The sequence below is a fragment of the Sus scrofa genome, chromosome 13, assembly GCF_000003025.6.
Source record: "Sus scrofa isolate TJ Tabasco breed Duroc chromosome 13, Sscrofa11.1, whole genome shotgun sequence".
Taxonomy (NCBI): Eukaryota; Metazoa; Chordata; class Mammalia; order Artiodactyla; family Suidae; genus Sus; species Sus scrofa.
The window spans coordinates 143,734,880-143,753,450 of NC_010455.5; the positions used below are offsets into that span (position 1 = coordinate 143,734,880).

Consider the following 18,571-nt stretch of genomic DNA (forward strand, 5'->3'; position numbering starts at 1 on the left):
AAGTTATGCAGCTCACTTCAATTCTACTTAATTTCAGTCTTCCTTTTTAGACTCTTAAGAGAGAGCCATATAAAAACGGTATTTCCCCCTCACCTTCTTTTTCTTTGGATTGAACTTTTATTATTCCTTCTTGCATTTCCTGTGGAAATAAAAGAATCCAGAATCTGACCTGTGACTGAGTACAGCTCAATGACTTACATGCACCCCTGCATGTCCTATAATCCAACCAGCCTCGGAGACTGCTTAGCTCCAAGCATCTCGATAATTCATTTCACATATTCTAGTCAGTGTTGTTTTGACATACAGCTTTTGAAAGTGAAGGGAAGGAAAGGGGGGAAGGAGGGAGCTTTGCCCTGGGTTTCCATGCTGGACTTCTTCAAATTAGCAAAACATAATCACTTATAAAATCATGTGAGAGAATTGCACCTTCTAAAATATATGACTCAAAATTAAATGTGTTTTCTGTGTGGGTGGACAGGTGGTGATATGAAGAAAAGGGGGAAAAAAATCACACAACGCCCCCTCAAAGTTACCTTTTCTCTGCTAAGGATTTTTAGATTGTTCACAAGTACTGAGAACAATGCACCATCTGTCATCAATATTGGGAATAATCCAACTGATTTGTTAACTTTATCCCTCTGTATATTCTGTATCACCCAGTGTTCCAGGTTAATGAACCTAAATATAAATTTGAAAATGCAGTAATTCCCAACCAATAGTGTGCATCAGACTCACCTTGTGAGCTCAATACAAATAAGCCAACACAGAGCCCAGGTCCCACTTCCAGAAATTCTGAGTCATTTGGACTGGGATGTGGACTATACGTCATTGTTGCTTTGAAATCTTTCCAGGTGATTCTAATGTACAGGCTGCTGAGGACAACTGATTTAGTGGTTCCATAAGCCAAGGCAGTTGATGACTGAGAGAGATGAAATAAAGGAGCATTCCTCAGAATAAAATGATAAAGTGAGAGGCAACCTATTCCTGAGTTGAGACCTGAGTAAGTAACCAGAGGAGGTGTGGAGGATGGGCTTTCGTTCTTCTAAACACGTGACACATCATTTTAAAGACGAAGATGGTAGATTACTGTACATTGCTGAGCAGAGACAGGCCAAATAATTCTCTGGTTTGACTAATGAGTTTCTTCCCAAACAAGTGAAATGGTTTTGTTCTTATTTAACAAAATCCCTTTACATGGCTTGGTTTGAGGTTAGCAGGTTTAGCTCTCAGATGAAGGAGGAAAGGACTAGTTAGCTTGCAGCTCCAGGCACCAACATACTGATGAGCCAATTGTGACACGTAATCAATGTGTGAAAAGTGGGTAATTCTCACTAATGCCCTGCTAATGTTTTCAGAATGATCTGTCAAAGGACTGAAGCTAATTATTGTCATGGCAGTTTGGCCCAGGTCCACTGGAATAATCCTGGCATCAGTGAACAAGAGCATACCATACGTTGCCAGTTTGTCACCCACTTTGAGTCTTTATTCCTCTTTCTCCTCACATAGAAATCCTATATACCATTTTCTATATTCTTTAAAATATGTAATTACATCCTTCATTTCCCTTTCATTTTCTTGTTTTCCAAGCTCCATGCTTCATCTTTTTTTTTTTCCCCCTACTTCCCTTTTCCTTTTTATTGCAAAAAATATTGGATGGTAACTCAAGAGTCCTAAAATCTAATCCTGGTTTTACTATAAGAGCAAACTGTGTCATACTCTCTGTGTCTGTTTATAGGAAAGAAGGAGCAGATAAGCTGTAATAAAGGAACTAGGTATGCAATAGTGTCCTTTTGTTTGAAAATAACAAAATTCTGGATTTACCTTGCATGTCTGCTCTATGTTTAGGTCCATGGCATCGTTTTTTTTATCAAGTTTATTTATCACTACGATGACTCATTTCTGAACCATGGGACATCTAGTAAGCAGGGTACCTACTAGTAATCAATTGTGTAGGAAATGGAGTTTAACCTGCTCTAGAAATTTAAAGGCGGAGGGAAAACATTGAGTCTTCAGGTACAAAGACATACTCCCAGGTACATAGCAAGGTGACACTGCCATCTCCAAACTTTCTTGTAAGATAGTTTTCTCTTGGAATAATTTTTCATTAATAATCTCTTGAATAATATCATAGCAATGCCTTGGATCAGTATAGCATCTAGTGATGGTCTCAGATCTCTTCTCATCTCAGTTTTAACATCCCTGTGAAATAGTTGGGGTGGATAATAATTATCCCTTCTTTGTTGATGGAAAACTGGCAAAAGGAGATTAATAACATTTATAGTCAAAGTGAATTTGCATTATGCATTTTCCTTCTTAAGCAGTCTTCCCTGCAAGACTGTTCATGTGTATGTGTTTATGTATATGTGATGTGTTTACTTTTTTAGCAAACAGCATAGTAAAGCGATGCACAGTTTTTCACTTTTGAGCCAAGTTGAGAAACAGTGTAATTTTTACTCCCAAAAGAGGCAAAAGCTGTAACAAGTAAGAAATTTGGAGATTAAAAAAAAAAATTTTAAGTATTTAAACATTACCTTAGAGCAAAGATCAGCAAACTTTTTCTATAAAGGGATAGAGAGTAAATATTTAGATGTTGTAGGACACAAATATTATCAGTTACATACTCTTTTCTTAAATTGCAACCCAACCCTTAACAAAATTAAAAAAATTATTTTTATTATTATTTTTTAAATTTTTTTGTCTTTTTAGGGCCACACCCATGGAATATGGACTTCCCCAGGCTAGGGGTCCAGTTGGAGCTGTAGCCACCAGCCTACACCAGAGCCACAACAATACTGGATCCGAGGTGCGTCTGCAACCTACACCACCACTTACGGCAATGTTGGATCCTTAACTCACTCAGTGAGGCCAGGGATCAAACCTGAGTCATCATGGATGCTAGTCAAGTTTGTTAACCATTCAACCACAACAGGAACTCCTACAAAATTTTTTTTTCTTGAAGACTTTAAAAGAAACAGGCCACAAGCCAGATTTGGCCCTTGGGCCATAGTTTGCCAATCCCTGCCTTTGAGTCATTCTCATATTGTGTAGTCCTAGGAGGTAGCTGCTATTGATAATCCCATTTTACAAATGAGAAGACTGTGGATAATAAAGTAGAATCAGTTACTTGTCCTACAAGTAAAGCCCGAAGTGTTCTCAGTGAAGTGTTGCTGCTACACACTAGGTATCTCGTGGTGTGCTAAAAGGGCTCCAGGTGTAAAGAGTGTTACACATGGGAAAGCCAGTGACTGTAGAATGAGGAATCGAAAATTCCTAACCCAGAAGGAATCCAGGGGAAACACACAGTTTGTGACAATGATTAGGTTTCTGTCTTTTAATTCTGTATTTTACCTGCACATGAATCCAGACTATGATGTTGCATCAGGTTGTCCATGTATGACTGTTTTCCTTGCTTGTCAGAATATTTCTCCTCAACCTGGATCCTCTCTTTATCACAGATCTTTTTAACTGTGCTGATTCTTACCTATGGTCATGTTTTTTTTTTTTCTACTATACTCTGACTTCCTTTAGAGGATTCTTAAGTATCATTTCCAGTTGGATAAACGTTTATTTCCCTTCCACATACCCACTTGATCCAGAAAGACTTTGATCTGAACAATCTTCTAATAATAAAAATCATATGCCACTTTTTTGCTTAGAATTCATGATGGTCTTCCCATAGCCTTTAACAAATACCATATGATATCACTTACATCTGGAATCTAATATACGGCAGAAATGAACCTTTCCACAGAAAAGAAAATCATGGACTTGGAGAACAGACTTGTGGTTACAAAGGAGGGAGTGGGATGTATTGGGAGTTTGGGGTTAATAGATGTGGACTCTTGCCTTTGGACTGGATTGGCAATGAGATCCTGCTGTGTAGCACTGGTAACTATGTCTAGTCACTTATGATGGAACATGATAATGTGAGAAAAAAGAAAATATACATGTATGTGTGACTGGGTCACCATGCTGTATGGTAGAAAAAATAAATTAAAAAAATTTGAAAGAAGGAAAAGCAAAAAATAAAATAAAATCCAAATTCCTGTCCCCGCCTACAAAAGCCACACATGAACTGACTTTTTCTTAATTTCCAATAATATATACTTTATTCTCCATGATTCAGACCAACTGTACTCACTTGTTGAAATGCCCATCCCCAGATCTCTGAGCCTGGGTCCTTCTTGTCTTTCTTACCTTCTCAAAGAGGTTGCCCTGGCCACGCACCTTAATTACAGCAGACTGCTTGACTTCCCAGCATGATACTGAGAATAGATGAGAACATATCCTTGGTTAGATCAATTAAAAATGATCACCTTTGTTTATTTATAATTATCACAGCAATTAAATGTACAGTCAATAAATCCAATTAAATTGTTCACTGATAGAGATTTTTATTTCTTTAAAATCTTCCTGATACAATAACAACATTCGGAATGTCTGCAAACACACAATGATCTTCTCAGTAAGAATGAACTCATATGAGGTAAGACTATTTTTTGGTCTAAACAATTTACTGATGGAAAAAAGAACAGGCCAAGCATATGTCCTGTTACATGTGTTACTTCTACCATCTACACACTATGTGACCTTGACCAAGGTAATTTAACTTTGTCAAATTCAATTCAATCAGCTGTAAATTTAAACTGATGCTATTTATCTTATGGCCACATCTACTATACAGGCTAAGTGAGGTGGTCCTCTAATTGAGGGGTTGGAGGGAGTTCCCATGTCAACCTTATTATGATGTTTACAATTATACCTGACAGTTATTTATTTCTATATAATTAGTTTAATTTTTGTCTATACCACTAGATTGCAAGTCTCAAGACATCAGGGAAACTATCTATTTTGTAAGTCCCTGAATCCTCAGCATCTGATTTAGTGCTAAACAGAAGACCCTTGATAAATGTTTATCAAATTAATTAATTAAGTTCTTATAAAGATCAAATTTTATTAATTCTAAAATCTGCTAATATGTAGTATTAAACTGTTCTCTATAGTATTGTAACTGCTTCTCATTCTTCTTTATACCCACAGAAGGAACGTCATGCCAGGGTGAGTGGGTAGTGAGAAAATATTTTTTGTAGAGGCTTCTGTCTATGTCACTATAAAAAGTCCCCTCAAATTAGTGAGTCAGCACCATTCTGGTTGTCTAACCTCATATAATTCCTTGAAGAAATATTACATTCGCCACCAGAAACAATTTGTTAACCAGACCACTCACTTGGAACTGGGCCTGGTCATGGGCCCCCAGGTTGATTCTATAGTCATGAGTGTTGGTGTCCTTTAGGACATTTGGTCCACCCCACACAGAGTAGAGGTTTAGAGGGCACTGTGAAAGGGAGAAACAGCCCTAGACAGAAACAGAAATTCTCAGAAAGGCATTCTGAAGTTTAGTTCCCCACTCCCACCCTAGCACAGGGACCAGGTTATGCTTTCTGTGCTTTCTGGGCTCTCGGGTGGAAGAGTGAGTGTAGTTGACATCTGGGGCATGGTAAACTCAGAGAGATGTGCTAAACTGAGTCCCTAATTCTGGCTCCCAAGTAAGTAGTTATTTTCATGCCACTTGCAGTCTCTGTTTCCTTGTTGGTTACAGGAGACCAATGGTGTTTTTCTAATAAATAAGTATTATATGTGTATCTCTGTGTTTGTGTGTTATAGGTACCCAATTCTTTATGAAGAAGAAAGGGTTCTACAGAATTTAAATATTATTAGCAGTCATGAAAATCATGAAACTAAAAGAAGTGAATGGGCTATAACTTTGAAGAAGATATAGGATAGTGGCCAATAAATTCAATAGGGTGGCAGTATGTGTCTTTAAGCTGGTAGGGTAAAGAAAGAAGGAATACAAGGTAAAGTTTGGACTTGTTTTCTTAGAAACAGTACAAGTAGATAAGACAAATTATGCTGATGGCTGTCTTAACATACAGAGCCAAAGAGCTGGTTTTTATTTAATATATGTGGAGAGGTTATTGAACACGGGACTGATGGAGAAAAATGTTTTAGAAAAATTGATTTGGCATTAAGTGATGGATTATATAAATATTTATAGGTGCTTATTGACCCCACAGGGGCATCTTTGAAATGTGTTCTCCTTGTTTAATTTCCTTTAAGTTTTATTTTGGCATCAGTAAAAAATCTGGAGATAGCTGAATGTATAAATCAAAACATTGCTCTTATTAATTAGATGTAAGAACTGTGTTAAGAAAAAATGCTTCAAAACAGATTGACTGATAGTACAGAAATGTTCTTTCTTTGCATAAACCCATAGAACTATGAACAACAAAAATTAAACTACGGTTTTCATGAAGTATTTGTGCAGTTTCAAGGATAAAACTCTAATCCCATTACAGTCCCTTGATGTAAGAGTTGTTGTTACTCTATTTTGTCTTTTGTTTTTGAAACATCAGATTAAGTTCTGGTGTGGCCTGCTAAAGGAAAATATTTTGTCATTGTAATAAGAAGGAATTCTTTTTCATTACACGTTTTATCCAAAATGAGAGACGCAAGATTTTTGTTTTGGAGAAGTAGGTAATTAGGTTCAAGAATAGCCTAATGTCAATATTTAAAAGTAATCCGCCCAATGGGTGTTTTACTTCATTGTGATTGTATTTATCAGAATTCAGAGTATTCTTTATAAGGAATTGATAAGATACATTCAATAGTAGCACCTCTCCAACAATTATGGATTGTAGTCTAAAAAGCTGTTGACAGACATTCTAATTATTCTAAATTTCTAAAGAATGAATTCTGCTATATTATTAGCAAAACTCACTAAATATTAATGAGCTTAGTGTAGTGTTGCAGTCAGATAAAATTATAAAAAGTAAATTTATACGTAGTAAAAATATGTGCAATAGTTATTATTCTACAAAAATGTAGTCATAAATGATAAAGAGTTCACATAAATGTCTATATTTTGAAGCATTTTCGTATGAAATGAGACTTTAGTGTGTAGAAAACTGTCCTAGGATTTTAATCCTGAAAACACTAGAGGATTCAGTTACTAAAGTAATAATCTAGAATGCTCTCAAAGTAAGTTGTTGGTTACATCCAGGTTTTTTTTTTTTCAAGCTGAATTTCAGGATGATGTTATGATCCTCAACTCTAAAAGTTAAGAAAATGCCTTATAGATATTACAAGAGAAATCTACCATTAAGCACTATTATTATAAATAACAAAAATGCTTTTGATTAAAAAAGAAAACAAAAAAGGAAAGATACATTTTATGTATATTATGATATTCACAATTTAAAACAAAAACCAAACTCTTAGGGAAAAAAATCCTTGTAGGAAAAATAGTAAATGTTAAATGATAAAAATGTTTATCATTAGATGGTAGGACTATTTTTATTTTTTAAATATTTTATGAATTTCCTAAACATACTAATCATTTTCTTTAAAATATTTTAAAATTGTTTTTTCATGATGGGAGTTTGAGTTTTTGATTTTATTATTTCTTTCAAATACTGTCCTAGCAACAAACAGTAGCCCGAAACTGTTCAGCTTGGAACACAGTTTAGAGTTCTTTTCCCCAACAGTGGTTGAAATGGCTTCCCTTTCTTCTCTCAGTAATAATATAATGATGATCATAATAGTGATGACAGACAGAAAAGACAAAGTAGCATGAATGTGGAAAGCATAACATACATTTCAAAGCAATTTTCACATAAATTTCCTCATCTGTTTCTCATGATATCAACTCTGTGAAGTAGATGGACTTATTTACCAAAAGGAATCATCCTTTTTTTGTGCCTGAACCCAAGGCAGGAGAGGATTAAAGGAACTATATAGCTGGCAAGGGAGGCATCTTGAATCTTGACTGAACCATTATTGATTCAACTAAGGAATTCACAAAACATCATGTTATATAAGGGACTTGAGCATCCAAGGATTTCGGTATCCAAGTTCTTGAAACAATTCCCCATGGATACTGAAGAATGATTACATAGACATCCCCACTTCCTTATTTTTAGAAATTTTATTGGTAGCAGTTCAGACTCTGGAGTCCTGGAAGAGCTCAATTTGTGACTTACAATTCCCAAGTCTAGATGAGTTGAGTAATCTATGGAGAAATTTGTAGGCTGATCGTAGTTTGGTTGACACCAAAAAATGCATCAGTAAATGAAGTGTTAACAGTAAAGTGGCTTTGACAAGTAGGAAGTGATTGCCAACAATGGTTTTCTGACTATCCTCAGTTAATTATTTTTTTTTTTGAAATTCTGTATAATTCATGGATTATGGATCAAAATACAATCAGAAATCTAGTAGCTAAGGTGCAGGTAACCAGAGTTTGGTCTTCATCTCTACAGTTGATTTGAGGCCAGACACTTAAAATCCTCAAACCTCAACTCATTTCTAGTACCATGCATTTAATGTCATAATAATATTTGTCAAGTTTATTAAACTCTTAGAAGTTAGGTACTAAGTAAGTGTCCTGTGGCATTATACCCATGCAATGACAAATGCCTACCAATTTCATAAAAGCTTTTCATGAGAATCAAATGTCTCTATACAAAAAATAAATTCTCTTGAATGCAGTACAAGATCAGCTTCTTATTTTATTACAATTTAATGTGATTTTATTGGAAATGACTAGGTAACCATTGCTATCCTCAGCAGAACAGGGAAATTTTCATTGTCCTAAAAGACATCAATCATGTTTTTTGTTTAAGTGATCACAAATGAATTCATAGTCCAATCTCTTTACTGCTGACCTGTCTTACCATACAATTTGAATACTATATAAAAGATACTTTCTTTTATATACAACAGTAATGGTGAAACATTGAACTAGACATTAAATGAAGTACCCTGAAGAGGTCACTATAATAAAATGAGTGTTCTCATTTGTTTTGTCACCAGTCTCTGGGTTTCTTAAGAGGTTTGCCGATACTGTCTTTGATCATGTTGATCTACTTAGCCTAGACTGTTCTTCTTCATCACCTTTAATATATGAGAAATGAATTCAAAGTCAGCTACTCCATGAGACCTCAGTATTGATTATAGAACTTCGCTTTAGAGTGTTCTCTATTTATTCAGATTTTTGGAATTCTTTTCTCTTCAATATCAAGAATTATTCAGCACAAATTCCATTTGATGGAAGGAGTTCAGAAGTGATTATTATAGACTATATCTGTGAGAAGGATGAATCTGAGGGTAAACTTAAGTTGTTCTCAGGTTTTTTTCTGAGCCTGTGTCTTACTCTGGCCATGTGCAGTTATCCTTTAATTTTCCTCATATATGTCATTGTTTTTAAATATCTTATTCTTCATTGCCTTGCTCCCAAGAGTGGAAAAAAAGTGAAAATGAGGGGGAAAATGTTGACATCCCTTTAAGTCCTCTGAAATTACCTTCAGTCAGAAGGGGAAGGAGTTTGCAATAATGGGAGGAGGTAAAAGAACAAGAGCCTCCTCTTTCTTCTCTTCATATCTGTGTTGTGAACCAGTCAGAGAGCAGACCTATAATCTTTGGAAGACAGGGGTCCTTTTGCTTACCCTGAAATCTGCAAGCAGGTGCAGGCTCCTCCAGTAACACATACACAGCTGCTCACCACGGGGCTTAATGGTGGGCAGTATGTAGCTGCTACTGTGTTAAGAACTGAAATTGACCATAATTAACCACAATTTACTATGTAAGCATCTCTTGGAAGTTGCAAGCCTTTAATGGATGCCAGAGTTCCAAAAGAGTTATATCAACTGGATTCTACAATTGTCTTGGTTTCTGATTCCTCCTACTTTACCATCTACCCAGAATCCTCCTTGTCTTCTGATAGTTTTATACTAAATTCTTGTTCTCGTTAATTCTTAATTGTGTATTTATAGACTGCCCACTTTTAGCTGCCTTGTGTTTCCTCAAACATCTCTTCTATTCTCCAAAACCTACTGCAACCGCAATGTTGTTATGTAAGTAGACTTTTTAAAAGATTTGATAATAAAGGGTCATTGAATGTAGCACAAAATAAAAACATTTAGAATTACATTTTTTTTTTGTTTTAATACTCTGTTCATCCTGACTTTACTAAATCTATGTATTAGTTTGCTAGAGCTACCATAACAAAATACCATAGACCAGGGGCCTTAAACAACTGAAATTAATTTCCTTACTGTTCAGGAGCCCGGAGGTCTGAGATAAAGGTGCTAGCAGGGTTGGGCTCTTCTGAAGCCTCTCTTCTTGGCTGCACATGGCTGCCTTCTTATTGCCTCTTCACATTGTCATCCTTCTGTGTGCACATACCCCTGATGTCTTTAACTCTTCTTGTATAAGGACTCACTCTAGTCATATTGGTTGGAGACTCACTCTAGAAGTCTTATCTCCCCAAACAGTTAAATTCTATGATATGAGGAGTTGGAACTTCAATTTATGAGTTTTGGGTGGACATAGTTCAAACCGTGACAGTCTGTTTCCCCCTAAGACTAAAGACTGCCTTCATGTTCCTCATGTGACCTTTTTCCTCTTCCTCTTCTCCAGATTCCTGTGCCACTCCACAAAACATTTCTTTATTCTAGAGCTGCTTCAAGAGCTGCCAGAGGGCAAGCCCACATTCCTGTTCTTCATTACTTCCAGATCTCCCTTCCTCTTGGTAGACCTACCAGGGTGGAGAGAGGGAATATAACCAAAGGGTTTTGAAAGAGGTTTTCCAGATGCTAAGAGTAATTATCTCCTCAGAATGAATGCTTCTATCCTTGTGGCTCAAATTGCAGCCAGTGTTGTAAATAATATTTTTTTCTAACCACTCACCTGTGTATCACACCCAGATCTTTATTAAAACTATTTGCCGTATCTGCGTGCCTCAGCCTATAGATCCTAAGGTCTTTTTAGGCAGAGGCTCTGTCTTTATTATTGTATTCCTAAGCCTTCATATCACAGGATCTGCTTTTTTCTACCTTTCTTCTTTATGCTCATGGAAAAGCTCTGCATTTCCCTCAATGTTACACACTTAAATTACTTCTTGTTTAAAACTTAAAGCTAACTTTTATACATTAGATCTTAAGCTTCTTGAATTGGTCCTTAAACAGTACCTATGTATTTCCATTAGCAAAAATTACTTTATATCAGTTCTAGAACTTCTATTATTAATCTCATAGCTACCTAGGTTTATCAAAAACAAACATTCTTTTCTGAGGAGGTAAAACTCTAGTTAGCTATGAATTTATGTTTTATGTTTTTAAATACTACCTGTTTTTGTAATTTTATATAGGGAAGATTTCTAGCCAACCATGGATGATTTTTTTCAGTTAAATTATATATATGTACATACATACATATGAGCAATTATATATGCATATTACCTAGGTCTTGAAAATATTTTTTTTCTGGGAAAAATTGTGTTTCTTATGTCCTGGCTTCTGTCTCTGATGGCCAAAGCTTTTGTTACTTCTCTGAAAAATAACCCCACTATTAATAGAAGTGCTGACCTCTATTATAACCTGTCCTGATGAAGCATTCAGTCATTAATGGTTCCTTCACCATGTCACATTCTCAGATAGTAAATTCTATTAAAAGTGTCCAATATGATCGTAGGCATTGTCTTTCCTTTGGATTTGAATGCCAAGAAACCTATTTGACTGGAGCCAGCTTTTCCAAACTAGTTAGTCATCTTTTAGAGGAAGCCAATGAAGTATATTTAGAGCCAGTCTAAATACTATTCACCTAACTTTGAGCATGTTTTATTGAAAAAAATTTAAGTTAGTTTGCCTCCAGTTGGTCTCTTACTTTGGAATCTAGATAATCACTGTCAGTTATAGAGATTTGTTTTAACTGTTATATATAATCTTCTGATATACAGGTGGGCTACATGAGTATTAACCAAGTTATTTGGAGAGCTTACAGAAGAGTCCACATGATTCCCGCCCACTCTTGGCAATCACCTCTTTTGGATTTATGAGTATAAGTTTGCCTTCAGCCTTGTTTTACTGTATATTATCATGGTTTTAACTTGTCAGAAGAGGTTCACCCCACCTCCTCTGTGCACAGCTGCAAAAGAACACGGTATGCATCCCTCTGAGCCTTTACCAGTGCTCTTCTCACACTATTAATTAAATGAGAAATATTATTACAGCATTTAGAAGAACCTATTAGGCAGCTAAAATTTTCCACCCATTTGCATTTACCAGAAGCAGTTTTGCTCCCACTCATTCACCTGCCGCTCATGTCCTTAGGTTAGGAGAATGTTCATTTGTGCTTATAGACAAGCACATTCTGAGATAGCATATAGTCACAGTCTTTAGGTCTGGAAAGAATGCGTCGGGAAACAAAAATAAGAGAACCAGTGAATAATTATTTGTGCTTGTAAGTAGTGGTTTCATGACATAAATGGAAAGGTAAGAAAATGAATAAATATAAAAAAGGCAAAGAAATACCTCATTCAGATAGATGAAGAAACTTAGGTCAAAAAGAAGTATACTTGATAGAAGATGAGGAAATAAAAGTGATACACAAACTTAAGATATATTTAAGTTCTAACATCTTTGTAATAGGTGACCATTTGACTTTTCTTTTTGTGTTTTATGAAGTGTTTAGCACACATATACTCCAGGCCCAGCTTAGGAAATAGATCAGTGGTACTATGTTGAGGATCAGTGGTTGTGATTTCTCTAGTGTAAGTCCTCAGATATACATATTCAAGAAATACAGGATCTTGGAGTTCTCTTCATGGCTCAGCAGTTAACAAACCCGACTAGGATCCATGAAGATGTGGTTTGATTCCTGGCTACACTCAGTGGGTTAAAGATCCGCCGTTGCCATGAGCTGTGGTGTAGGTCGCAGATGCAGCTCGGATCTGGCATTGCTGTGGCTGTGGCATAGGCTGGCATCTGTAGCTCTGATTTGCCCCCTAGCCTGGGAACTTCCATGTGCCATGGGTGTGGCCCTAAAAACCAAAATAAAATAAAATAAAATAAAATAGAAATATAGGATCTTATTGGGTTATGCCCATACCTTTGACTCTTCTAATGCAATGATCCAATTATCTCACCTAATCTAATCAGTTGTTATTAAACAGGTTGTTAATGTCTAATGTGCCATTTGGAAGTGTTTAGGTAGTGTTTACATAAGGCATGGGAGTAATTGTTTTAGGTACAAGATATGCCAGCTGCCTTATTTCCCAAGTCTGGCAAATTAAATCAGTTCATACCCTCCCCTACTATTCATATTTTGTGATAGGCTAGGCAATGCACATGTAGAAAATGGCTCAAGAAAACAATGTAGCATGTGACTGCTAAGAAATATTCAAAAAATACTATAATATGGCAAAATAAATAGGTCTTTGACTTTGGTACCTAGAATTATTCCTTAATCCCAGTCACCATTATTAAGGCAAAGTGAAGAAGGTAAACCTTAAGTGCACAGAATGGATCTACCATTTCTGAATTTCCAGCCCTTAACACTAAGTAGCTACTCAGTAAATGATTTTCTAAATTAATAAATGAACAAATGCATTGCTTCTCAGGCACATCCTCCCAAACATCCTTGGAGATCAAATGCTTGGACTTCTTTGATCCTTTGAATCTTTCTTCCATGTTTCCTTGAAATTTTTTATTCATTTATGTAAAAATATGTGTGAGAAGGTCCTGAATAATAGTTCTGTGTGCAGACAAATATGAATGGCCACTTAAAGACACAGTGATAGATAGTTTGAGTAGTTAGTGCCAAAAACTGTTACTAGAAAAATGCTCTGATTCTCATTGCTTATCAATCCTGGTCTTCGCCTTCATGAAAAGTTGACAAATCGTGGAAAGAAATGCTTTTGATAGAGGTAAGATTTGACCTCAAGGAAATACAGTCTCTCTTGGCCCACTGCACTAGAAAAACACCTACAAAAAGTTTACTTCAAGTAAACTGTAGTTCATTCTCCAGGGTGTTGTCTTGGACCTAGGCCATCCTAGGGACTAAACCTAAGAAGACTCCCATTGAGTTCCTGCCTTCAGGTTCTATTCCCTGGTGTTTTATTTTCCAAGGCCCTACCCAAAAGCTGCTTAAGAGCATAGGCTATGATATAGGTACTTGGAGCTAGGTCTACCTCTGACATTATTCTCTGTTATCAAGATGACATGATTGGTCTAATACAGAGTGCTCACATAGAGCTATGTTAAAGAGAGGACAAGTCTATATCTTTATTATTTCTGCCATTTGAAAAGTTTCAGCATCTTGATTCTGTGTGTTTATATCATACCAAAAAATTCTCTTCTTTCAGACCTACTAATTCAAGGGGAAATAATCTTTACACATTGGTTGATGAATGAATGAATGAATTAATTAAAATATATTACTTACATAGTATAAATGCACCTTAGTGTAGATAAGAACTAGACCCAGAGTCTCTATCCTCAATAAGTTTAAAATACAGCTTAAAATATAATACTTTATAGTAACCACCATTGAAAGATTCAAGTAAACCAAAATTTCTTTCACGGCAGCCAGATTTTCTTTAGTATGGCAAAAGATATTTCATACATGGTAGATCTACCAAAGGTAGATGGGCAGATATTTAAATATAGTCCAAAGTTTATAACTGGACTATTTATTTCTTTATATCCTACATAACTCCAAAAGCACTCTTAAGTGGGGAAGAATAATTATTGGCTACATTTTTCAAATCCATATTTTTAAATTAACAGTTCTTAGCTTTTTATTTGTAGACATTACTGTTTGGAAAATTGTACTGAAACCAGTAGAATCTATCATTAAAACCTAATATGTGAACACCTTATATTTTATTCCATAGTAGAGACTTTTACTCAGTCAAGGTTTTTGTATAGAAACAGGTCTACATAAAGACAAAATGTCTTTCATCTAGATCATCACTCATATCAAAGTTTAAAAAAAAAACATTCTAGCCAAGACATGGAAACAACCCAAATGTGCATTAACAGCTGATTGGATTAGGAAGATGTAGTATATATACACAATGGAATACTACTCAGCCATAAAAAAGAATGACATAATGCCATTTGCAGCAACATGGATGGAACTAGAGACTCTCATCCTGAGTGAAGTAAGTCAGAAAGAGAAAGACAAATACCATTATGATATCACTTATATTGGAATCTAATATATGGCACAAATGAACCTTTCCACAGAAAAGAAAATCATGGACTTAGAGAATAGACTTGTGGATGCCAAGGGGGAAGGGGAGGGAGTGGGGTAGTTGGGGAGCTTGGGGTTAATAGATACAAACTATTGCCTTTGGAATGGATTAGCAATGAGATCCTGCTGTGTAGCACTGGGAACTATGTCTAGTTACTAATGATGGAGCATGATAATCTGAGAAAATAGAATGTGTATATGTTTGTGTAACTGTGTCACCATGCTATACAGTAGAAAAAAAATGTATTGGGGAAATAACTATTAAAAATAAATAAATAAAAGCTGCAAAAAGAAAAAAAGAAAAAGCAGATTCTTCTAACAAAAAAACAAACAAACAAAAAACATTCTAGGAGTTCCCATTGTGTTGCAGTGGAAACGAATTGGACTAGGAACCATGAGGTTACGTGCTTGATCCCTGACCTCTCTAAGTGGGTTAAGGATCCGGCGTTGCCTTGAGCTGTGGTGTAGGTTGCAGATGTGATTCCGATCCTGCATTGCTGTGGCTATGGCGTAGGCTGGCAGCTGTAGCTCCAATTCAGACCCTAGCCTGGGAACCTCCATATACCGTGGTTGCAGCTCTAAAAAGCCCAAAAAAAAAAAAAAAAAAAAAAAAAAAATCTAACTGGTGAATTTATTATTGTATTCTAGCACTGAGCATAACTAATACGCTTCCGTTTTGTTGTTGTTTGTTAGTTCATTTGTATTTTATTCTCCTGTCAGATGAAACTTGGCATAACAAAGCTTACTTTCCTTCCAAGTGTGGGGAGAATCTTAGGCTTCTCTTCCATTCCCTCTTGTATGTCCTTGCAATTGATGTTACTGCCTTGTTCCAAAGATTGTTGTCATCCACCAACTCTCCTATCCTTATATATCCTCACACATTAGCTTCCTACTGAAGTCCAGCAAATACATACACTGAATGAAGGGATTTGGCCTGACAGAATACATTTCTTTTATTTCTGTAAAAGCAACTACCTTTTTTTGGGGGGAATTGACACTCCTGCCTTCTACCTGTTGCTTTTTCCACCATCAACCATGAAGCCTTCTTTGTCTTGGTTAGTGCACTGGACTGAACTGGTCTCCTCAGCACTCTTGAGTGTGGAGCCTCAGTGGAAGCTAGAAGTGCTGGGTTGTGGAGTGGGATGGGAAGTGATTGGAACTCATGCACCCTAGAGGTGAGACCTCAGGAGACCCTCTGTGGCTTCCTGCCTCCACACTCTCTAAAGGTTCCTTGTTATTTTACTTCCTTAAGATCTGAGAGTTCAACTGAAATTTTTTTTTTTTTTGTTTTTATTCTCTGTCTTAACCTTGTGAAGCCGGTCAGTTCCATTTTTCCCCTTACTTTAAGCCTTGGTGGAAATTTCTGTTGCTTTCAATGAAGAGCATGAACTGATATAAAACATTTTTAAGAGTCTGTTATCAGGGTTTATTATTTATTTGTATTAGCTTTGGAACAAGATAATTGGGCCCAGTGGTTATAAACCTTACCCAAAAATCCATTCAGTACATACATAAAATTGGTCTTTAAAAAACATTTGGTTTGCATACTCAACCATCTCTTTGAGGATTATACTCTGTATATGAACATTTTGTTTTACTGTCTTATGATATGCAGGGTGAATTATGGTTTTAAGTGTCCTAGACCAGGCTTTTGTTAATGATTTTAGTTACCACTGTGCATGATTTTGGCTTATCTGCTTTACTTTTTAAACCCATAGGTGTCATCCATCATCAATATTCAGAGTAATCTCATCAGGACACTCATTGTCTTTTTTGAACTTGAAAAGACTTTGATTCCATAAAGTCTCCAGTGATTTCAAAAAATATTCATATTTGTCAAAGAAAATTCTGGTAATTTGCTTTTCAGGGAAAATGTTGAAAATAATTACTTTTTAATAAAATATAACCAATTTTTCCATTTAATTACATAGAGATTAATTAAATGAATGAAATCTGCTTTTATCTTATTATAAAATTATAGTTTTCAACATTAACTCTAACAAGTAATATCGGGGTAGTCAGATCTAGTGATCATGTTTCACAATTTGATGATCTTGCTGTAAGGTTAAATTATGGGGCTAACTCTTGATTAGGTCTATAATTATAAGAAACTGACTTTCTATGGAAATAATTTTTAAAAGATATTTTCATATCATCATTCCTAATCAGCAGGAAAGCTTATTTTTTTAAGAAAAGAATCAACTTAAAAGAAAATGCAAAGCAGATCATATGAATTTTTCTTTTTATTGCAGATACTCAAATCCTAATATTTAGAATATATATGCACTTATACATGTGTAAAATATATACATGTGCTGAACCCAAGTTATCTTTATATAGTAGATTTCAAATTATAGAATCTGTAGCTAAAAGAATCAACTACTGACTTTAATTAATAAAAAGACCAGTTGCATATTGTTGCATAAGAAACAACATCCATAGTAGAATGCTGAGGAATTAGTCATGCCATTTAGATGGATGTGTTGTGTGATTTATCCAATATTCTGAATCCTCTTTTCCTCAATGAAATATCACACACACACACACACACACACACACAGCACTTTTTCTGCAGCATTGGAAGTCTGTGGCTTTCTCCATCTTCCCTTACACAATCACAAAACTATTGATGGTTCCCCCATTGCCTACTCAGTTTTATTTCCTTAGAGAATGCATGAGTCCTAGATATATGTTTGGTCTTTCCTCTGGTGGACCCTCAGGCAATCTACCATAAAATTCTGCACTTACATGAAATGCCCAATTCAGCTTTAAACTTGTCAGATCTCTTCAGTCCCAATGAGCTCAAAATTTTCTTTTCTTTGATCATTCTATAAATTCAACAAAGGCTAACTCTAAAAAGATATTTGGTAATTAGCAGAACCATGGCTCAGACAGTAGTGGAGACAGTCAAGCATGGGTGGCTAGGCCTGATGGTCAAGGTGTTTCTAAAAAGATGGGTAAAATAGGATACAGGCAGGGAGGCAGGCAGCATCAGCAAGATCTGCAGTTTGCATCCAATTATTTGCTCCTAGAAATGCCTGCTTTGGATTTTAATTCAAGGATAGTCTTCGAAAGGATCAGAGATGTATAGTTGGAAGAGATAAGATAATTGCTTAATCTTAGAATTTGAGTATAAAAATAAAGCAAGACTAACTATTCTGTAACTTTAGATCTCCTGAAATGTTCACTGATCAGTGTTAAATATAAATGTTGATGTTAAAAGAAAATGGTGGGAAAGATTCTACAGACCCTGATAATTCTTTTCAGCCAAACTCTATTACTCATACTCTAGCTTGCTATTCAGAAGGAAAGAAAAAACAATAAACCATTGAATGGCTATACATTCTAGGTATCTTAGAAGCTCTTCTACATGATTTTCATACACTTTCTCTTAATTGAATCATTTGGTTAGTAGATTCAAAGTATTATTTCTTAAAGTTGATCTAATAATGTATAATCCACTGCTTATGTGAATATGTAC

The 18,571-nt window shown here is 35.6% G+C and overlaps 1 protein-coding gene and 1 long non-coding RNA gene across 7 annotated transcripts in view; both read left to right on the forward strand.

The window, feature by feature from the left end:
• The window catches only part of LOC110256529, a 54,486-nt gene extending 38,810 nt beyond the window's left edge, over positions 1-15,676 (forward strand). Inside the window, exon 2 of the long non-coding RNA XR_002338132.1 lies at positions 852-15,676. This is a non-coding gene — a long non-coding RNA (uncharacterized LOC110256529). The remainder of the gene's footprint in view (positions 1-851) is intronic.
• The window catches only part of LSAMP (limbic system-associated membrane protein), a 628,666-nt gene that overhangs the window by 59,359 nt on the left and 550,736 nt on the right, over positions 1-18,571 (forward strand).